The 20,460-nt window shown below is 36.4% G+C and overlaps 1 protein-coding gene across 2 annotated transcripts in view; it reads left to right on the plus strand.

The window, feature by feature from the left end:
* Aop (ETS variant transcription factor anterior open) overlaps positions 1-20,460 on the plus strand; it is a 115,884-nt gene that overhangs the window by 68,726 nt on the left and 26,698 nt on the right. The window contains exon 1 of one of the 2 annotated variants that reach the window (XM_076773360.1): positions 3,014-4,185. The exons of the other annotated variant lie outside the window; for it this stretch is intronic. The gene's annotated coding sequence lies outside the window, so the exon portion shown is untranslated. Of the gene's footprint in view, positions 1-3,013; positions 4,186-20,460 lie in introns of those variants that run through there. 2 annotated transcript variants of the gene reach the window in all.

Genomic DNA, 20,460 nt, shown 5'->3' on the forward strand with positions numbered 1-20,460 from the left:
ATTTACATTTATATTTACAACCGCATCATTTATATAACGATATAATTCCTGATTTTTCACTCGACTTTGTACGTAAAATTGCGAACATGGACTTGTTTAAAAATAATACACAGGGTGATGCAAATGGATTCCAATTTACTTTCGCTTTATCGTATTAAAAGAAACAAGTGAATAATAAATTTATTTTCTCCTACGATCTCATAGAGTTGATTAGGTACAAAAACTACGACATGGGAACAATTGTCTTAGGTAAACATCAAGTCTTAAAATTTACTGGTGGTAATCGCAGGTGGAACCATAATCAGTATATTCATAGTGTGTCTATATTTCATACACGAAACACTGCACCCACTCGTCTCTTTTCTCTTCGCTGTTATTTGCATCGCTGCGATTTGGAATACTCTAAATTAACAATAGCGTTCCAAGTATGCTACATTTTCACTAATTATCGTGTAACTGTAGTCTGATCGTGATCGTAAATCATTAAACCGTATAAATACCATGTAATTACAACGCAGTTTCAGTGTAATTATAATGCAATTATATTATAGAAGTAATCGCGACAGATGTAATCAGATTTCATTTTACACAATAGGAAATAAGCGAAGAGCTCACCCACTCGTCACTTTTCTCTTCGCTGTTATTTGCATCGCTACGATTTGGAATACTCTAAATTAACAATAGTGTTCCAAGTATGCTACATTTTCACTAACTATCGTGTAACTGTAGTCTGATCGTGATCGTAAATCATTAAACCGTATAAATACCATGTGATTACAGCGCAGTTTCTGTGTAATTATAATGCAATTATATTATAGAAGTAATCGCGACAGATGTAATCAGATTTCATTTTACACAATACGAGATAAGCGAAGTGCTCAATTTAAAATATTTTCCTCCATAATATATCATTTCGAGTCATAAACGATTCGTTTTAACCTGACACAGATTTAAAGCCAATGTGATTGATTCACCCGGATTTTCCGGAGGCTAGCAAGCACCGAAAAGGTTTCTGAGGATGCGATTAACATTAATCACGGTACAGGTATGTGTCAGGACTCAAGGTCGAAATCTCTTTTTCTCGAAAGAACGATTGGACGATCGACAATGAACGCTCGAATCCTCCCTACTTGCCTCTGATCGATCGAAGGAGAGATCCACCTTCGAAAGTTACTTGGTCCTTTCCACCCTCTCCGGGGACCTATTAAATCTTGGATTCGAATTTCAAAGGATCTTGTCCTATAAGGAACCGTCGGCATAATATGTTTTTCTCAAGAGAAGTTTTAATGCCACGATCGTGGATCTGTCGTTTAATCCTTTGTGCTACGATCATTTTTCCAAAATGTTCTCGAAAGAGAATGTAAATTAATAAATAACATATCTTCAGAGCAGTTGGTTTGAAGTCATGGAAGTCCTACTCGGATAACATCGGAATGAAAACATTTGATGAGTTCAATTATTATAAATAATATATTTACATAAGCTTTGTTATTACCTTGAAGATCAATCAAATACACACTATAAAATTTATGTAAATTAATAAGGCTACCACATTTATACGTATATTCCTCAGTGCAATTTTTTAATAAAGCTAGTTTCTTTAACACTGTTACATCAGAAGCGACTGAAGACTTTTAGAAAAAAGTATTGTTGTCACGCCAGAAATGACTCCAGAGTGCAAAGGGTCAAACGTGCGTCATAATTTTTTGAATTTTGTTTAACGATTGACATAATTCTCAGTAAACGATCGGTACGCGATGCTCGCAAGTCGAATTTAAATAGCAGCAGTTCTATTTATTGTTGTATAAAATAAATAACGACAGGATACGGTATTCATTAGAGAATATTCACGGTTGACGACGACTTAACTGATTTGAGTGGCGTTTCCTTCTTCCTTTTTTTCGTTTATTTCCTTTAGATAGAATCTGCAGAAAGGAAATCAAAAGGTAGAGAGAAAAGATCAGGCATAAGTATCGGTGGTACTCATAAGCCAACCAGGATATAACAGGTAAAACAGGTTTGTGGGCGTCCAGAAACGTGGGCTACCTGCATTGGTTCTCGGAGGGGTCCTTCTTCAAACTCGCCTGCCGATTCTTGCAGAAGAAAAGCGAAAAAAGAGGAGAAACACGGCGCCTATGCACCTGTTCGTTAAGTGACGAGTTATTTCCAAGCAAATTATTACATATCGGTACGAGATGTATCGTTGACAGCATTATTGAATGCGTTTGATCGTATGGAAATTCGTGAAAGAAAATGTTGGGTAGAACGATTCAAACGGGAAATAGATCAGCCAAGTATAGAATAAGCATCCATCTTTTATCTCGGAATATCTTGGAATGAAATATTAAATAGTAATTTGCATAATAAATAAACAAAAGGGAGGAAGCAGTATTATGAAATACAAATACGTTTTTTGCTAAGAGTGAGTCATTAAACTTTTTACATTTAAGATACTTATATAAAGATCCAGTATGTACTTGGTTATCTGTATTTGTACAGACGCAAAATGTTAGGTTTCTTTTTCGTTCAATGATGCAACGCCATATTTATATAATCTGGAAACTATAAATTATCATTTTTCATCATTACACCTTTTTTTAGGCTTAAAGTTTTAGATAATTCTTGTAGAATTTATCGATCTCTTAGTAATTATACTGATTCGTTTTGCTTCGGTTAGAAGTACTGTAATACCCTCTGTTCGCCTTATTGATATTTTATCGATATATCATTAAATATCAGTAAGGTATCGGTAATCAATAATCTCAACTCTACTGTGAAAACTTAGGATACTGCCTTTTTTTTATCTGTTCTTTCGCGCAAGGTGAATATAATTTATAAAATGAATATTAAAATGTTATTAAATATGTATCTTTTTTTTAATTTTACACTTGTGTAATTTTATCTTATATAATCACCAGCCATCGCTTTGTGTTCCTATGGGGAGAACATTCGAATTGTATACGAAGGATTAAATCCCTAGACTTCCGCGGGTCCTTTAAATTTCGATCGAATAATTTAAAAAGAAACAAAATCGATCTTTTAAAAATCGGAGACGGTTCAAGATTCGAAGATCCTCCGAATCGGAGCGCGACTCGTTTCAGCGACGATCAAAGGAAAAGCGAAGGAAGCGAGTTTTCCATCGGTTGAAAAAAATGATTTGACCTCCAAGAGATATTTGAGCTCGCAGAGAAGCAGGTCCGCGTCGGGATCGCGATTACGAGGAAGCTACGAGGAAGTCGGTAAAACCCCCACTATCTTCCCATAGCAGTTCCCACTCGATTACAACGCTTCGATTATTTCCGTTCGGGCCGTATAACCGACCATCTATCTATCCTCTTTTGACTCGAAGGTTCGTGCGTTTCGGTAGTCCATTTGTCTCCGTTCGTCGAACGCATAATACGGCGCGGCAGGCCGCGCATGCGCGGTGACGCGAATCTCCAGCGGCGCTGGGAGAGGAGCGGAGTGTGTGACGGCAGGCTTTCAACGGTGATCGCGACTCGCGGTTCAGTTGCTTACTAGCTTCGAGGTTGAATGGGTTACTTTCGCGGTGTACTCGTGGCTTTTAAAGAAACGCGAGGGCTCAACGAATCCGTGTCCGAGGTGAATGGAGATCCGTTTCGCGTTCCGTAATCCTCCTCGAATCCATCTACCGTTCCTCTGCGAATCTCTATTAAATTCGTCTCGACAAGACGTGACTCCTCGAGTAGTGCCGCCGACAGTGATACACTTTGCCGCGTAGATAGTCACTGTGTGACATACGCGTACATGCATGGATATTTTGATACGTACGAGCTACCGTTCTATGGATACTACCGAAAACCGATATTACCGTAGAACTATCTGATCGTTGAACGGCATCATCACGGATTTACTTGTGTGCGACGATAAAATCGAAAAGCTGCATTGTCGTCAGAGGATACTCGAGTGGACATGATGTATATAAATAAGTACATATAAGTAGGTGCCAAGAGAAGGAGAGAGAAAGAAGAAAGGCGGAAGAAACGATACACGTGCGCGTGGTCGGTGTCTCGAAGATACCTGTGGATGCCAGGCTGGAGTCGCGACGTATTAGGGCGCGGATTTCTGCCCGATGACCACCGAGGTGGTTCACTTCTACTTGCCAGCAGATCCTCAGCACTGATATTACGCCGCATTAGACGATTTATCTGGCAAGCCGTGATCGAGGTAACGATCTTTTTCTCTTACTCTTCGATTCTTTCCTTATCTGAGATGCCACGTAATACCGAATATTAGATACGTACTTAAAAATTCATGAATATCCGATTTTTTTAAAAGATTTTAGAAAAATACATTATTTCAGAGATTTCGAAAAAATTTGTTTCATAATCGTTACAATACTTTTAGTTAGAATTCCTTTATAAAATCACAAAATATTTTGTACATTTCGATAAATAACGTACGTGAAAAATACATTTATACATTTTACAAGCCTGTCGGGACACTTTCTGATAGCTGTACATGTTACATTAAATACGCATTGTCTACAATTAAGGTTTTTTCCTCTTTGACAGAACTACAAAGAAAATCGAGTTTTATTGTGATTCTGATTAAATTCCTTAGTTTTATTTTGAAAGTTTAATTATTCAAACCACGTGTACCTTTCTTTACTAGCTGTCGACAACGTGACTCTCATTATACAATAAATTACGAGCTAATTTTAAAAACCGTCTAGATTCGACTTTCGCGCCACTCGAGAGGTTATTTAACTAATTCATTTTTCCAGTCAAAATATTAGCAAATTAATCAGCGAGTATTACATTGACTTCAAGATCATCTATACTTGCAAATTATTTCCGCGTCAGAAAATTATAAAACATTTTATAAACTATGACGAATTAGCTATTCCCATTACGTTAATTACGATTACCGTTACAAATTTATTTGCATGGTTTTTGTATCGATGCTGTTTTGTATGCTTCTTTCATTTTCCGAGAATAGCAATAAAATGGAAGGCATCGTAAACACTCGAAGCGACCGCTTAATTCTGGTCGCGAATACGCGAGTTCCTGATTTCCATGAAATGAAAAACAGATGGTATTCTTATTGGAAAAGCCCGTTCAAGCATTGTGTTTTGACAACTTAATCGAATCGAACTGCTTTACGGAAATCAAAGTCGATCAGTTTTACTTCCGAGAGACTTTTAACTGAAAACGGCTCCAAAAACGATTTTAAAGGATCATTCGACGCTGCGAGAAATTAGTCGAGTCGATAAGTTAGTGTGTACTTGCTTATCGCCGTCGAGCCATGCCTATCGAAATGTAGGCGCGCTATAAACAAAATTCTTCTCGCGTTGCTTGTATTTGATCTATCTTCTTTTCCACTTTCGAAACGAAGATGCATTGACCGAACAGAAACGGAGTCTCGGAGACTTTTAGTTTAATCGACGAGCATTACTGAAAAGACAATTGTACTTCATAATTATAAAATATAGGTAATAACAGCCATCTTAAAAAGCGTCGATGCTTTGAGTGTCTTTAATATTTCTTGTTACTCCGTTATTTTTGGTAAACTATTAATTATAGATTTAAGAGGAAAATAGAGATCGTTCTCCTTGTTTGACGAAGTTAAATGTAATGTTATCTCAGCGTCGTGCATGCACTCTTCCTCGAGAAAAGATTTCTGTTTGCTATTCGCGATTGGTAGCTAAATTTCGTTCGAACGAAAATAATTTAATTGATCTTTTGTCTTCTGTGCCTCTCAATTCCCGACTGTGTGAAGAATTTTATACGACTGTCCCTCTCTCGGCTCTTGAGTCTCTCTTTCTTCCACTTAACATTTGCTTGCGTACGCGCGCGCGCGCGCACACATATAGATATGTAGGCTGTGACGCGACGACTATGCCGGAGCTGCTGTTGCTTACGCTCCTTGATCGTTATTCAGGAAGTTGCACGTTATCATTTACATAACACGTGAGCCCGAACAAAATCATGCATAATTCCTTCCTCCTTAGCGCGACCGCGTTACAGTTTCTCTCTTTACCTTTCCTTTTTTTTTTTTTCTCTCTCTGGGAAAACGAAATCTTTCGCCCCCGCCCGTGTCCGACAGTTACCAAATCTGCGTTGTTTACCCACACAGACCGAGCGTAACCAACCATTTCTGTGCGGTCTGAGTCGAACAAGACGATGTATCGCGGTTCGTTTCGAAATAAATCGAAAAATTTGCTTGAAAATTCAAATTAATTCTTTTCTTCTTCAGGGGGTAAGACCATTGTAAAAACCTGAAATAAAACGTTTTCTTTTTGGATAGATGGAAATGTAAGAGGATAATAGTATTCAAGAATGCTATTAACCATGTCGTTAAGTGTTAAAAAAAATATATTTATTCAGAAATAGTGCAAAATGACGACGCTGGAGCCATTCTCGCGAAGCGTGTTTTGAATTTGAAGCGCTCTGCAGCACGCAAACTGATGCAAATTTGTATCTGGAAAAAATGAAAAATTTTCTCTTAATCTACATGAGTGTAGCTAGAGAAATACGTAGGGGATTTTTGAAACATTAATTTTTTTGTGATTGGCGAGCATTTGTAGTAGTAAGTTCAACTTTGCACAAAAAATGGGGCAATCATTTGTCAATAAATAATTTTGAAATTAACTTATCGAAGATCCCCTATGTATTTCTCTAGCTGTACATATGTAGATTAAGAGAAAATTTTTTGTTTCAATTTTTTTTTGTAACACTTAACGACGTGGTTAATAACATTCTTGAATATTATTCTCTTACTTTTCCATCCATCCAAAAAAAAAAAGCTTTATTTCAGGTTTTTACAGTGGTCTTACCCCTCAAAAACCCCATAAAATGTTTTTCTGGAAAGTTTTTAACGCTCTAGCGTTTTTAATTTTGGCCAGTTTTTCAGCGTCTTGGAACAATTTACAATTTTTGGAGCAATCGTTTATATTACTTGTTCTTTCTATGTATATTTATATCATAAGAGACATAGGACTGATAAGAATATGTTTTAAAATCGTCTTATGCATGGACAAAAGTATTTACACATTTCAAATACTGTTACTTCAAGTTATAATTTAATATTTTAATTTCAATTTTCAGAAATATATCTTCGAATATTTCTTACTAATTAAATATCTTCTATCGGATTTAGATCTGAGCTTGAGGAAAGTGTTTTCAAAGTGTGTACAGTTTAAACGATCCATCGTCGAACAATCCAATTGTGCATGCCATATGTGCAGGTGCATTATCTTATTGAAAGTAATAGTTTGACGGTAGACTTAATTTTCCTGTACTTTTTCCTTAAATTTTCATTTAAAGTGTTCAAGAAAGTTTTTACATTAATTCCTCGATGAATACTAGTTCCCCACTTATCTCTGACAATCTCCGATTATACTGATCACTTTTCTTTTTCCTCTGCCTGATAATTTAATTATTCTAATCGATTACGAGTGTTCTACATGATTTGTAAATCTCTTGATACTTCTAATTGTAAAATAGCTTAAAATAGCTCAAATGTCTGTATAAGAGTTACCTTCCCCATTCAAGTTCAGTATAGTATTCCTCCTTTTCCAAAATGACTATCAAGACACCCTTTGCTCGTTTCAAATAATGGAAAATATATTTCTTTAGTAAGATTAAATAAATATTTTCAAGCAAATACTTTTGTCCATGCATGAGATGGTTCTAAAACACATATGTATTAATCGTGTGTTCCCTATGTTATTAATTTCGTTCTGTTTTTGTAGATAGACAAATTAAACATTCTAATTAAGATACACATAAAAAACAGGTGGTATAAATAATTTATCAGTAGTTACAAATGTATACAGGTTGTTCCACTATCCTTGGGAAAAATTTTATCATTCTGAAAAAATTATATTTAGTTACAGGGGTCAATTACAAGCATTTTTGGTAAATAGATATACCCCTGAAATCTTACCCACTTTCGAGAAAAAAATTCGAGTAGGTACTGAAATTTTTAAACGAAATTAAAAAATTTCAAATCGTTCTGGAAAAATTATTTTGGATTGCAGGGGTCAATTACAAGCATTTTTGGTCAATAGACATACCCTCGAATTCCTAATCATATTCGAGAAAAAAATTCGTTACCGAAAATATAATTTCAGGACTCTCCGAAATTTCATACGAATCTTTAAAATGTCATAACTTCTGAACAGATTGGAGGATTTTAAAGTTTCAAAATGCAAACAACGCGTATTTTAATGGAGAATATGTAGAAATTCTAACAATATTGAAAAAGTTGTTCCTTGACTCCGTAAAGTTAGAAAAACCCCCTAGAATTGGTCCAATTTTCAAACGGCCATAACTCCAATAATAGTAAAGGTAGCTCATTGAAATTTTTTTTTGCGGCAAAGCCTATGGGTACCTACAAAAATGTATTAGACGACTTTTCTGTAGAGCGTTATTAAAAATGAAAAACAAATTTTTAAGAAAAATCGACAAAGGGGTAGTGCCTAAATGTTTTGGCGAAAAAAAAAATTCGAATCGTTCTAAAAAAATTATTCCTAGGTTCCGGAGTCAAATACAACCATTTTTGGTCATTAAACATACCCTCGAAATCCTACCCACTTTTAAGAAAAAAATTCGAGAAGGTGTAAAATTTTTCGACAAAATTAAAAAATTTCAAATCGTTCTGGAAAAATTGTTCTCGGTTGCAGGGGTCAATTACAATCATTTTTGGTCATAAGACATACTCTCAAAATCCTACCCACTTTCAAGAAAAAAATTCGAGAAGGTGTAAAATTTTTCGACAAAATTAAAAAATTTCATATCGTTCTGGAAAAATTGTTCTCGGTTGCAGGGGTCAATTACAATCATTTTTGGTCATAAGATATACTCTCGAAATTCTACCCACTTTCGAGAAAAAAATTCAAGAATATTCTTGAAAAAGAGGACAATAACAATGACTGACAAAAGAAAAGAACGTTTATAACAGGCGAAAGTGACGTAAATATAAAAAAAGTAACTATACAATATCGAAAATGCTTACTTTTCGTAATTTTGATGTCACTTTTTCAAAAACGGTACCAATGCATTGTTGGAATCAAGCCGATCAAAATGAGCCCAAATACAACATAAATCAAACTACATTTAATCTAATTAAAAAATTACAAAATTTCAAGTTTGAAGTGCCGGTCATCAGTGATGATGCATTCTCTATGTCTACAAACTCTTAAAAAATTCTAGTTTAACATGATAAGGAAACAGAAAGCAAATTACCAGAATCGTCCAACGTTTTAATTCGAAGCAATCACGCATATTAATATCGTGCTCGTTAAGTTGGTTAAAAGCAACCAGATTTATGCAGAGTTTGGACTCGTTTTAATCGCAAGAATCGCAGCAATGCGTCAGTACCATTTCCAAGAAGACAAGATGACAATTACGGAAGGTAGAATGTTTCCTTGTTGCACGATTATTAGCTTCCCGCGGCATTTCTGCGTACCGCGTGCGTCTCGTTTTATTTCGTTTAATCGATTCTCTTTCCTTCTCTGCTGGCTCGGGCTTTCCTGGCTCGTCAGGTCGTGGAAATTCAACCGTGCTGATTTTAGGGAAATTCAACCGTACAATCGTGTGTATCTGGAACGAAAAATAAAAGGGTCGCGGGAGAGGGATGGAAGAAAGACTTTCGAAACATAATTCCAACCGGAAGAGCCGAGAACCCGGAAGCGAAGGAGGAAGCACTACGCTGACAGAATGGCGAGGGGGTGGAACATGTTTCTTTGAACCTCGAGGGAGGACTCGATCGATCGTCAAGATCGTGAACGAAGTGTTGACGTCGAACCAACTACAAATTTCTTCCAGTTCGTTGTTTCGTTATTCTCGCCACGGTTTCGTTATTGTTCCGGAATTTCGCTAGTAGCATTTGTTGCTAAACTGTTCGAAAAGAATACGGGATAAGTTGTGCAGCGAATCGAAAAATACTTTTCCTGGTTTTTCTGTTTATTTATAGATAGTTACATACACGCCACATAATCGATAAAGAAAGAAGATGTTGCGAGATCCCACGCTTCGTCTATTTAGAAGTATCGGTCGTAACAGTAACTTCTGAAAGAAGAATTTGTTGTATGGAATAAGTACATAACGACACTTACATTCCATGACCTCATCAGGCATAGTGATTTTCACGTAATGACTTCTTGTAACGATAGGTAATAATAAAGCGAGTCAAAGATCGTTGTCTTAATCGCAGTAAAAGTTGAAAGCAACGATTCTTTCGCTATAGAACATTTGTCGTTGTCGCGGTTTATTTATGTTGTACGGCTAAAAGATTAATGGATTCTACCGTTCGCACAAAGTCATAATACAACAGTTATTTCTCATCCAAAGACAAGAGAAGTAGAGTCGAAGGCTTTGGAATAGTAAAACGATCTCAAGAAATTGCAATACGTTTTCAACTATTAGCCTTAATTTGTTACGAACGCGAGTAAGATTCTTAATGCAAAACACTGAAACAAAGAAATTTCGAAATCTTTCGAGGCAAGACACCCGTGTAACGATCAAGCTTAAATTATTACATTAAATCACTTTATTCGAGACAAGTTACAAAAGGGAAGGTTCCAAGTAGATTCCTCTTAAATTATCGTAAAATTTCTTTCGATTAAAATAAATATGTCGAGGAACAAGAAAATATCGTACGCACGAAATAAGCGAATCCTTTAACGAGCATTTCAGAAAACTCTTCCGTCTCTGTCCGCCTTGTCTGCCTTTTTCTTCCTCTCTCCCTCTTCTGCTTCTTCAGAGAAGAGAACCGGTCCGTATCCGTACCGGAAGCGCGGACTTTGGACTTCTCTTTTTCTCTATCTCCGTCTCGGTCTTTCTTTATTCTTTCGAGGAGCGCTCGATTCGATCTTCGTCTCTCCTCTCCGTGTCCTCTCTCGTCTCTTGCTTCCTTTTCCCTTTCTCTCCTTCTCGGTAAACCGTATCTGGAGAAACGTTCCTTCTCTCTCGTTTGTACGGTTAATTCCAAGCGGGAGCAAAAGGAAGCAGACGGTCGCGATAGATGGCATCCGGTTCCCTTCTTTCGAGGAAAACTCGAGGAGGAAGTCGCGTTTAAAATACCTTCGCCGATGTTTTATCGGTTCTTCCTACTTCTTCCTTGAATCCTCCAAATCTCCAAGGTCCGTTTGAAAACTATAATTTTCGTCTCGAAAAGTTGATCGGAAAATTCGAACCTCTTTGGCACGTTTCTCTCAAAAATGAATCGAAACTGTGTATTAAAAATATTTTATATACAGTCCAACGGTACAAATGTCCCCAGGTTGCAGAAGAGTTTGCGAACCATTTTGGTCTTTCACGACAATCTTCAACGAGTTTCGATGCAAGAACTTTAACTTAATTAACAGTTATTCTTCGTAACTGTTTGAAGAACCTAAATCTATATTATAACAGTTTTCAACCCCTTCGTTTGGCCCCCCATAATCGACCATACCCTGTCGGTAGTAAAGTATTTTAGTCTAATACTTCAGAGGTAATAAATCGCTCGACAGACGAAGATTAATCGATCAACGCTTTTCTTTAATTTTGAAAATACATTTTGGCGCTTGAAAAAGAGGATCTGAGCGTATGCAAGGAGATTAAGCAATTTTATCAAAGAGTCAAATGATTTTAATGTTTCATATCGATGACTTTTTATAAATATGTATGAATGTATATTTTATTATGCCAGTACAGCTGTGAGTTACAGCATTCAGTTATGTCTGGTGTCCACCGGAGAGTTTTGCTCTTAAGAGTCAACGGTTCTTTCACACAGACACGTGGAGAAGGAGCCTTCATGGGTGGAGATGTTGCCTCGTCGCTCGTAACTGCTGCAAGGTCGGCTCCCACGTGTCCGTGTGTAAGAGCCTTTAACACTCGAGTGGATACCAAGCATCAGACCTGCTGAAAATTTTAAACGCGTTTTTCTCAAAATGATATTGTCATCTTCAAGTATACGTGCAACAGTAATAAAGTTTTTTCCTTCGAAGTCTGTCTTTAACATATAAACGACAGTTGGTTGTGCGTCTGTTTCGTAGTAAATTTTATGTGCATACGATGAAAGTTAGTTTGTGTTATTAACGAGAGTATAGTGGTTTGCGTGGAAAACCAGTTTAGTGTATTTTGAGTAGCACAGGATGGCGTAGTACAGTAGTCGTGGTGTTTTTATTTATGAGACCACTATTGCACCAAGTTTTTGCTGCATTAATTCAATTTGTTCGATGGAATTTTTATGTATGCGTTCGTTAAAGAATTTAGAAACTCGGTCAACGGAGTCTGAACTGCTCGGAAACACAGTTTGTTTACCAGCTCTGCTTCTAAGTAGATCTGAATTGTTATCCTTAATCCTTGTGTGAACAACCGAAATATTCACGGTTGTCGAACAACCGAAATACTCAGGTACTCTGAGGGTCCTATCCTGAGATATCAGATATGCACGTTGGTAAATATAAGGGGTTGCAGGCTACAGGTGTTTGAGCTTCCCCTCTCCCTCCACACATTGGCCAAAAAATCTATTATTTGAATTTTAATCGCTTCAACTTGTTACTCGTTAACAAGTGTTGAACGATCAAAAGAAATATTTACAATTTCTACAAGCTAGATTCTCAAACCCTCGAAGTCTTTCGTTTTGTTTAAACTTTCTCCTAGATCTGTAATTTTCATACCTTCTCGAAATTCTTTGATTTCTTCTGTCTATAGAAGGTTGAAATATGTGTTGTAAAAATTGACACGCGAAGAATAGCTACCTTGTTTGGTTGCCATTAAAACATTCGATCGTATCGAATATTTCGTGTCGAAAAAGGCAAAGGCTGTCGTATTGTTGTCAACGATGCATACAATTCTGTTCCGTGGTCAAGAAGAAAACCAGAAATTATCGAATCTTATTGTAAGCTGAAATTTGGCATAGACAGAATGGGACCAAACTTTAGGAGAATATAGTACGCGAAAATGAACTACCAGATGGCCAGTAACTCTCTTTTATAACATGTTCGATATTGCCGCTCTTGCGTCCTAGCTCTACTAGATCAGCAATAGGGAGTACGCTAAATAGGCCAGGCACAATAAACATCCCTTCTATTTCGAGTTCTGCACAACAGCTAAGTGCAAATGGAAGAAAGATTGCACGATCGTGTTGTGTATGTTAGTCTGTTAAAAAAACATGAAAGTGTCGTCAGATCTTTCGATCGACTTAATATATGTACTATTAATACAATGTCTGCTCGTAATTAAAACGTTAAATTACATTAAGAATCATTTTTCTTCGTGTCTACGTAGAGATGCATGCCTATAAAAACTCTTAACAGATTTCAATTTAACATGCAATAGGTAACAGAAACCAAATTACCGTATCGTGTAACGTTTTAATTTGGAGCAGTTACGTGTATTAATATCGTATATGTTAAGTTGGTTAAAAGTAACTTAATTTATGTAGTGTTTGGATTCGTTTTGATCGTTGGAATCTCAGCAACGTATTAGGTACTGTTTTTAAAAAATCGCGGAAGTTTCTTTGTATTATTATTATTTTCTTGCGCCATTTTGGTACCTTCTTTCGTCGAATCGATTCTGTTTCCTTGTTTTGTCGGATGTGTGGGGATAGACAGTGGAAATTAACCGTGCAGATTTTAGTGAAATTCAACCATGCACTATACTGTATCGCGGTAATAACGATCGGTTCTAGCCACTGGTATTATTGCCGTACTTCCTCCATCCCGTATTTATAAACACACTTACCAGCCGCTCGATAACCTGCCAAACTCTCCACTGACTCGGCGCGATGATATAATTACGATGTCCAAGCAAACCCCTGCAATCGGATTACGATTATTTTCATTGCAATATAAAACCAATCGAAAATTAACCTTCTGTTTTCTGATTAACTCGCTCGTACTTCGAATCAGAAATAGGCAAATATTATTGCATTCAGAATACGTAGAAGTTCTTCGAACAGTTTTGGAACCTTTTGAACCCTGCTTTCAGACAACTCATATTCGTCTTGAAACGTGAATCTCTCGATCGACGAACGACAGATTATTTTTAGATCGAACCTGTTTAATTCCATATGTAGCCAAAGCGTATGCTTATAGAGGGGTTGACTATTTAATGAGAAATAAAATAAACTCGAGGAAAGAGGGAGTATTCTTGGGAGACTCCTCCAGCGAGACATCCTGCGAGAAAGAAACACCTTTGGAGAGTAAAGTGCATCTTCAGAGGAAGGTTTGAAGTTTACCGGGCCACTTGAAAGAAACCTTTTCTCCTGGGGGGGTGGGGGAGCGGGGGTGGTAGCCAGAGAGGGGAAAAGACGAGACAAGAAACGCGAATGAGAAGCGAGAAGGAATAAAGAGAGAAGAAAGAGGCTGGTTCCCATGAGGAGGAGCTGCTGCCGAGTGACGAGGGTGAAGCAGCTTTTTATCGACTTCCGGTCGGCGTTAGTTGCACGCACGTGCATTCGAGGTCTTGATGCTCTCTTTGTGCCTCCGCAGAGATTCTCATCCACTCTCGGGTCTTTCGCTCCTTCCTTCTTTCTTCGAGTAACAGGTAGTCGTGCCTTTGGAGGAATTTTCAGTCGATAAAAACCGTTGTAGTACGTACACTGAATCAACAAAAGTCTCCATACGCTCGATTGGCATTTCTTGACTCGTTTGTTGGTACAAAGACTATTTTTAAAGGTCCTCTTTTAACAGACTATGGACTGTAAGGAAGGTCCACAAAATAATTTCTGTTAAAAGAGTGTCAATTTGCTTTCTTTTGTAATATTAAATATAATGCTAATCGTGTAAAATTAGCTAATTCAAAAAAGGTTTCCACACTAATTTAATATGTATTTAATTTTGAATAACTGAGTCTTCAATGTTTTTGTTATTTTTGTTATTTCATGTAATTGCGTTCTTCCGGCTGTTTTTTTTTTATTCTTCCTATTTTAACATACAAATGTTCAATAGAATTCATGCCCGACGATTTAAGTGGCATATTTAATTATCTTGATGCATCGTAGAGCAAACATCCTTTAACATAATTAGGGGTATTTAGCGCTTTGGATGAAAGATAAATTCTACTCCGAGATTTAATTTTTCTGGGCTGTATTTTAGGTTTTAGTCACGTTAATTACTAGCAAATAGACACGTTAATCTCCTAATAGACTCCTAACGCACTCATGCATCCCCTAACTAAAACGCCACCTTAACTGTGGGGCACGTGTTTGCACTCTTTAATCATTATTTTTCCGCTGTATCATTACTCTCTCATCGTGTTCGAAAATATTAAATCTGTTTGTATTATTTAGTTTAAATATTAAAACTAAATCATACAAACTCCACAAAAAGAATACGGTTTATTATTGTAGGATTCTTTTCGAGGAAATCATGATATCCTTCTTTTTTTAGTATATTTCTAATTTCTTTTTTAAATCCAGAATCGATTTCATAATTTCAATTGAAATTTTAAGATTCATATTCATAAAACTTTGTGGGAATTTGGGGATTCAAATGAGCAAAACTCGACTTCCTCTCAGCAACATACATTAATAAGCACGAAGCTTCGTTACAGGCAAAAGACACACAGTACAAAAGTAGTAAGTCAGAAGAACTCTAGGTGGCGCAGAAGCAAATTGCGCTTTATTTCTAACAGAACTTAACATGGATTTCTTTCTTCTTTTTACAACGAATTCTATTAGTGTGACAATATTGGTATCGATGGAAAATTTATATCGTCTAGTCTCTCGTTCGATTTCCTAGTTTTCATAGCACAAAAATAATTATTAACGTAACGTCCATTTCTTTATTTCTAACAGAACTTAACATAGATTTCTTTCTTCTTTTTACAACGAATTCAATTAGTGTGACAATATTTGTATCGATGAAAAATTTATATCGTCTAGTTTCTCATTCGATTTCCTAGTTTTCATAAAAAATAATAAAAAATTAATGTAACGTCCATTCGTTGACAGAGACGAAGAATTATAGGAATAACCTTCCAACGGTTTAAAGATTTCGGATGAAAAGTTTTACCATATACTCCTCATGGTTCGAACCACTGCTTTTATTTATAAAAAGAACTTCCTAGCAAATAAGCAGAATGTTTTATACCGTAGTACCTGCTTCGATAGTGGATAGCGGACATAAAAAACGATGAAAAAAGAGTAAACACATGTCTTATCGGTTGTATGTTCCGGTAATTCTTAATCGCAAACTCAGTACTGATTTTACCAAATGGTTCGCGCATAACGTTCGATAACTCCTTGCTATCTCTCGACCTTGTTGACTATTCCGTTCTACGAGTTAGTTCAGTTCACTCTCTTCGAGAGAGCACTCGATAATCCATTAGTTTGTTGCGCGTTGGGACAAAAAATATCGAATACACATTCAAACCAGGAAATGGCAGACGTGCGTTCGATGTATGGATTTGTTGAATGTAATTTCAGCCGGAGCATGGCGTCCGTATGCGAATCGTTTCACCAATAGGCGTCTACATGACAAGAGAACGTTTCAAAGAATACACGAGCGCCTGTCGCGAGGGAAAAGGACACCCCAACTGTCCTACTTCGATTTCATCGAGCTTTTGCAAGGCGATGGAGGCTCCTAAATATCAGGCATTGTTGTTCCATAATTTTCCACGTACAAACAATTCAAGTTCCTCTTGATGCACACTCCTGGAGAAAAAGGTAGCAGACGCGTGCTATTATTAATTTTCAAGGATAGATTGGAGCTTAACCAAAAATAGGAGGGAATATGACGACGTTAAAGAGTTAGAAAATTCAGAGATATAAACGTTTCAAAAATTAGTTGATTAATCATAACTGTGGTAGCAGAGTTCTTGGACAAATTACGTCGAAATATTTCGTTTGCAACAGAATGAAAGTAGTTAAAATTCTCTACATTGATTTTCTACTTTCTGTTATTCCTTAATTATCTCTTAACATCTTTATTCAAACTGGTAGTGTTTTTGTACATATTTCGTCTATTGTATTTAGGGTGGATAATGTACCTGATGTCAGAACATGTGTTCCGCATGGTGCAGCGAAGCCTGTCGAGTCGCAGCGATTTTTGTCGTAACCTAATATCTCGGAAACTATTAAAGTCCCGAAGCTAAAATTTTATATTTAAAATTCACACCCCTTCTCTTCTAACCCCTATAAATTTCATGTCGATCAGAGGGTCTTGACCCTCTTGACTACGCCAGTCAAGATTCATAATCACAGAAATCGGTTAAGTTTGTACTTCAGAATTAAAGAAGTTATACGTCTAGAATTCAGTTATGTAAAGTGAAAGTTTTCGGTAAAAATGTTGGAAATTATTAAACACCCGAAGCTAGAATTTTGTAATTTAGATCCGTACCTCTCCCCCTCCACGTCCGCCAAATTTCATGTCGATCAGCCACCGGTGCCTCTCGGAACTGCAGCCAATCGTCCCTCGGTAAAGCAAGTTCAACTTCACGCTTTGGGTTCTGATTAGGGTCGGTTTCGATTTTCTGTGCTCTAATTGGGATCTGATTAGAAGCGTTAACAGTCCATCGATTAGGTTCTGATTGGGGCTGAGGGCATCCATTTAGAATTTCGATATGGTTATAGTTGAATTCAGACATATTTCTAATTCCTTTTATCTGAAACGTAATTGTTACTATTTAAAAGTAAATGACACACACAATTGTCACGATTAAAAATTGATATTCTTTATATAGTTTTAGTTACCGTACATTCGATAGTTTAATACATTTTTCGACATCCTCCGGTAGATGTATCAAAATTATGAAAGCAACAGTTGAGATTTTTCTTTGGTTCTAGATGTTACGTGGACGTTGACGTCCGGTCGTAGGACTCCTTCCAGCCTGGTCCTTTGATCTCGTAAAAAATATTTTCTGAAATACATAAATTTACAGTATGACCCCCTCGTTCTGTCCAGATTTCGTCCCCTCGTTCTGTCCACAAGTTATCCCTGCCACTTCTTGGAACTGTTCATCTCGAGCGAGTTTCGTAGCAGGGAGGGGGCGGGGGGTTAGAATTTCTCACGCCGAGGGAAGCTGAGGACGAATCGAATTTCGTATCCTGTCTCATTTTGTTCGGGTCTGATCCCGTACAGTGGGCAGACTGTGTGTGGCAGTGCTATCGTTTACACAAGAGCAACTGTTAACGGATAGAAACAGTTCGACTTCAATAATCCAGGATACCGTGGCCCAAAATATTTTAAAAGACTCAAAACGCAAACTTAGGGAGGCGGACCAGGTGTCTATGAAACAGGTAGTATTAAATTTTGAAATGATGCGAGGCATTTAAACGTTCAAAAGAAAATTATTTACGAAACATTTTGTTCTACGATGTAAAGATATTTTTTAATACGTTCAGATGCAAAAAGATATGTCTAGGGACGAAATATACTTATTAAAATTAATATTGCAACTTATACAACTATCAAGGTATACAGAATGTTCGGCCACCCCTGGGAAAAATTGTAATGGGAGATTCTAGAGGCCAAAATAGGGCGAAAATCAAGAATACTAATTTGTTAATGAAGGCTTCGTTAAAAAGTTATTAACGTTTAAAGTTCCGCCCATAATGAATTTTTTTTCTCGAAAAAGCGCAGGATTTCGGGGATATATCTAACCACCAAAAATGATTGTAATTGACCCCCGCAACCGACAATAATTTTTCCAAAACGATTCGAAATTTTCTAATTTTGTCGAAAAATTTGTCCACCTTCCTGAATTTTTTTCTCGAAATTGCGTAGGATTTCATGGGTATGTGTATTCACCAAAAATGGTTTTATTTGACCCCAGATCCTAGAAATAATTTTTTTAGAACGATTCGATATTTTCTTTTTCACCGAAAAATTTAGGTACCCTACCCCTTGTCGATTTTTCATAAACATTCGTTTTTCATTTTTAATAAATTTAGCTGGCGCTGTACAGAAAAGTTGTTTAATACTTTTTTGCAGGTATCCATGAACTCTAGTTCTCCTCAAAATTTCAATGAAATATATTCAGTATTGTAGGAGTTATGGCTGTTTGAAAATTGGATCATTTTTATGGGGGTTTCCTTATTTTGCGGAGTCAAGGAATAACTTCTCGAATATTTTTGGAATTCCCACATATTCTCCGCCAAAATACGCGTTGTTTGCATTTTTAAACATTAAAATCGTCCAATCCGTTCAGGAGTTATGACATTTTAAAGATTCGCATGATATTTCAAGGAAGCATTTCTGGCCTCACAATAGATTTTCGGTACGGAATTTTTTTCTCGAAAGTGGGTAGGATTTCGAGAGTACGTCTAATGTCTAAAAATGATTGCAATTGACCCCCGCGACCGATAATAATTTTTCCAGAATGATTTGAAATTTTTTATTTAAATTTTTGTAATAACTTTTTAATGAAGCCTCAGTCAAGAAATTGATATTCTTGATTTTCGTCTTATTTTGGCCTCTAGAATCTCTCATTAAAATTTTTCCCAAAGGTGGCCGAACATCCTGTATATCTTGAACTTTAAGCTGAATTCTACTTTTCTATAATACGCTCCTGGACTAAAAGATAGCATACGTACGCTACCATTAAATATGCAAGAAGAGATTAAAACTTGTCCAAATTCAACGAATAATATATAATTACCATTTAATAATATAACATTTAATTGCAAAAGTCGTAGTTTATTATGGATTTGCATATTCATTAATACGGCGAAATGATTTTCAAAAATGAAACGCTTAATTAACAAAAATATAATGTGTCGATCCCTCCTTATTCTCAATTTTCGATAATTCCTTCTGGCAAAAAATGAAACAATTTACGAATATAATGTTGTGATAATTCCATTCATCTTTATGGCACTCTTATAATTCGTTAATGTTTTGAAATTGCTTTTCTCTGTAGACTGCTCAAACAAGAAGTCACCCAACAGTTCTCTATGATATTCAAATCAAGAGAGCATATTGGCCAGTCAAGAAGTAAAATATTTTCAGATGAGAAATAATATTTAACAATTTCAACACTATAAACATTATCTTTGCTAATGTGTTGTAGTATTAAATTATGGTAAACGATAGCATTCATACAGCCATGAACAAATAGGACTTTCCATTCTGTCAAATATCCACCTAAAACATTCTGGACCTGTTCGAATGTTATAAACAATGTAAAGAACCTTACTTTTTGATCATCTTTACTACTCTTCTTACTATTTACGTCGACAAAATGAAGCTGTCAAAATTCCCGAGGCTTTGAATGAAAGCAAATAAAACTTTTTCGTAGTAGACCGAAAATACCGGCCGAGGGAGATCGCCTCATAGTCAGGCTACTGACAGCGAACATAACTGGTTACATTGTTGCTGCTAACGAGGAAAGGTCTCGAAGTGTAACGCTGATTTTTCCATGAGCTTGAATAACTAAAGCTAATGATACTTGGTTTTCGAGGCAGACGGTTAATAACGAGTAAGATATTTAATTAACTTCATGTATTCAGTACGATTTCCGTATCTTAATGAAAAAGAACAAATCTGGACTATTTTCTTAAAATGTA

This window comes from Colletes latitarsis, chromosome 9, assembly GCF_051014445.1.
Source record: "Colletes latitarsis isolate SP2378_abdomen chromosome 9, iyColLati1, whole genome shotgun sequence".
NCBI lineage: Eukaryota > Metazoa > Arthropoda > Insecta > Hymenoptera > Colletidae > Colletes > Colletes latitarsis.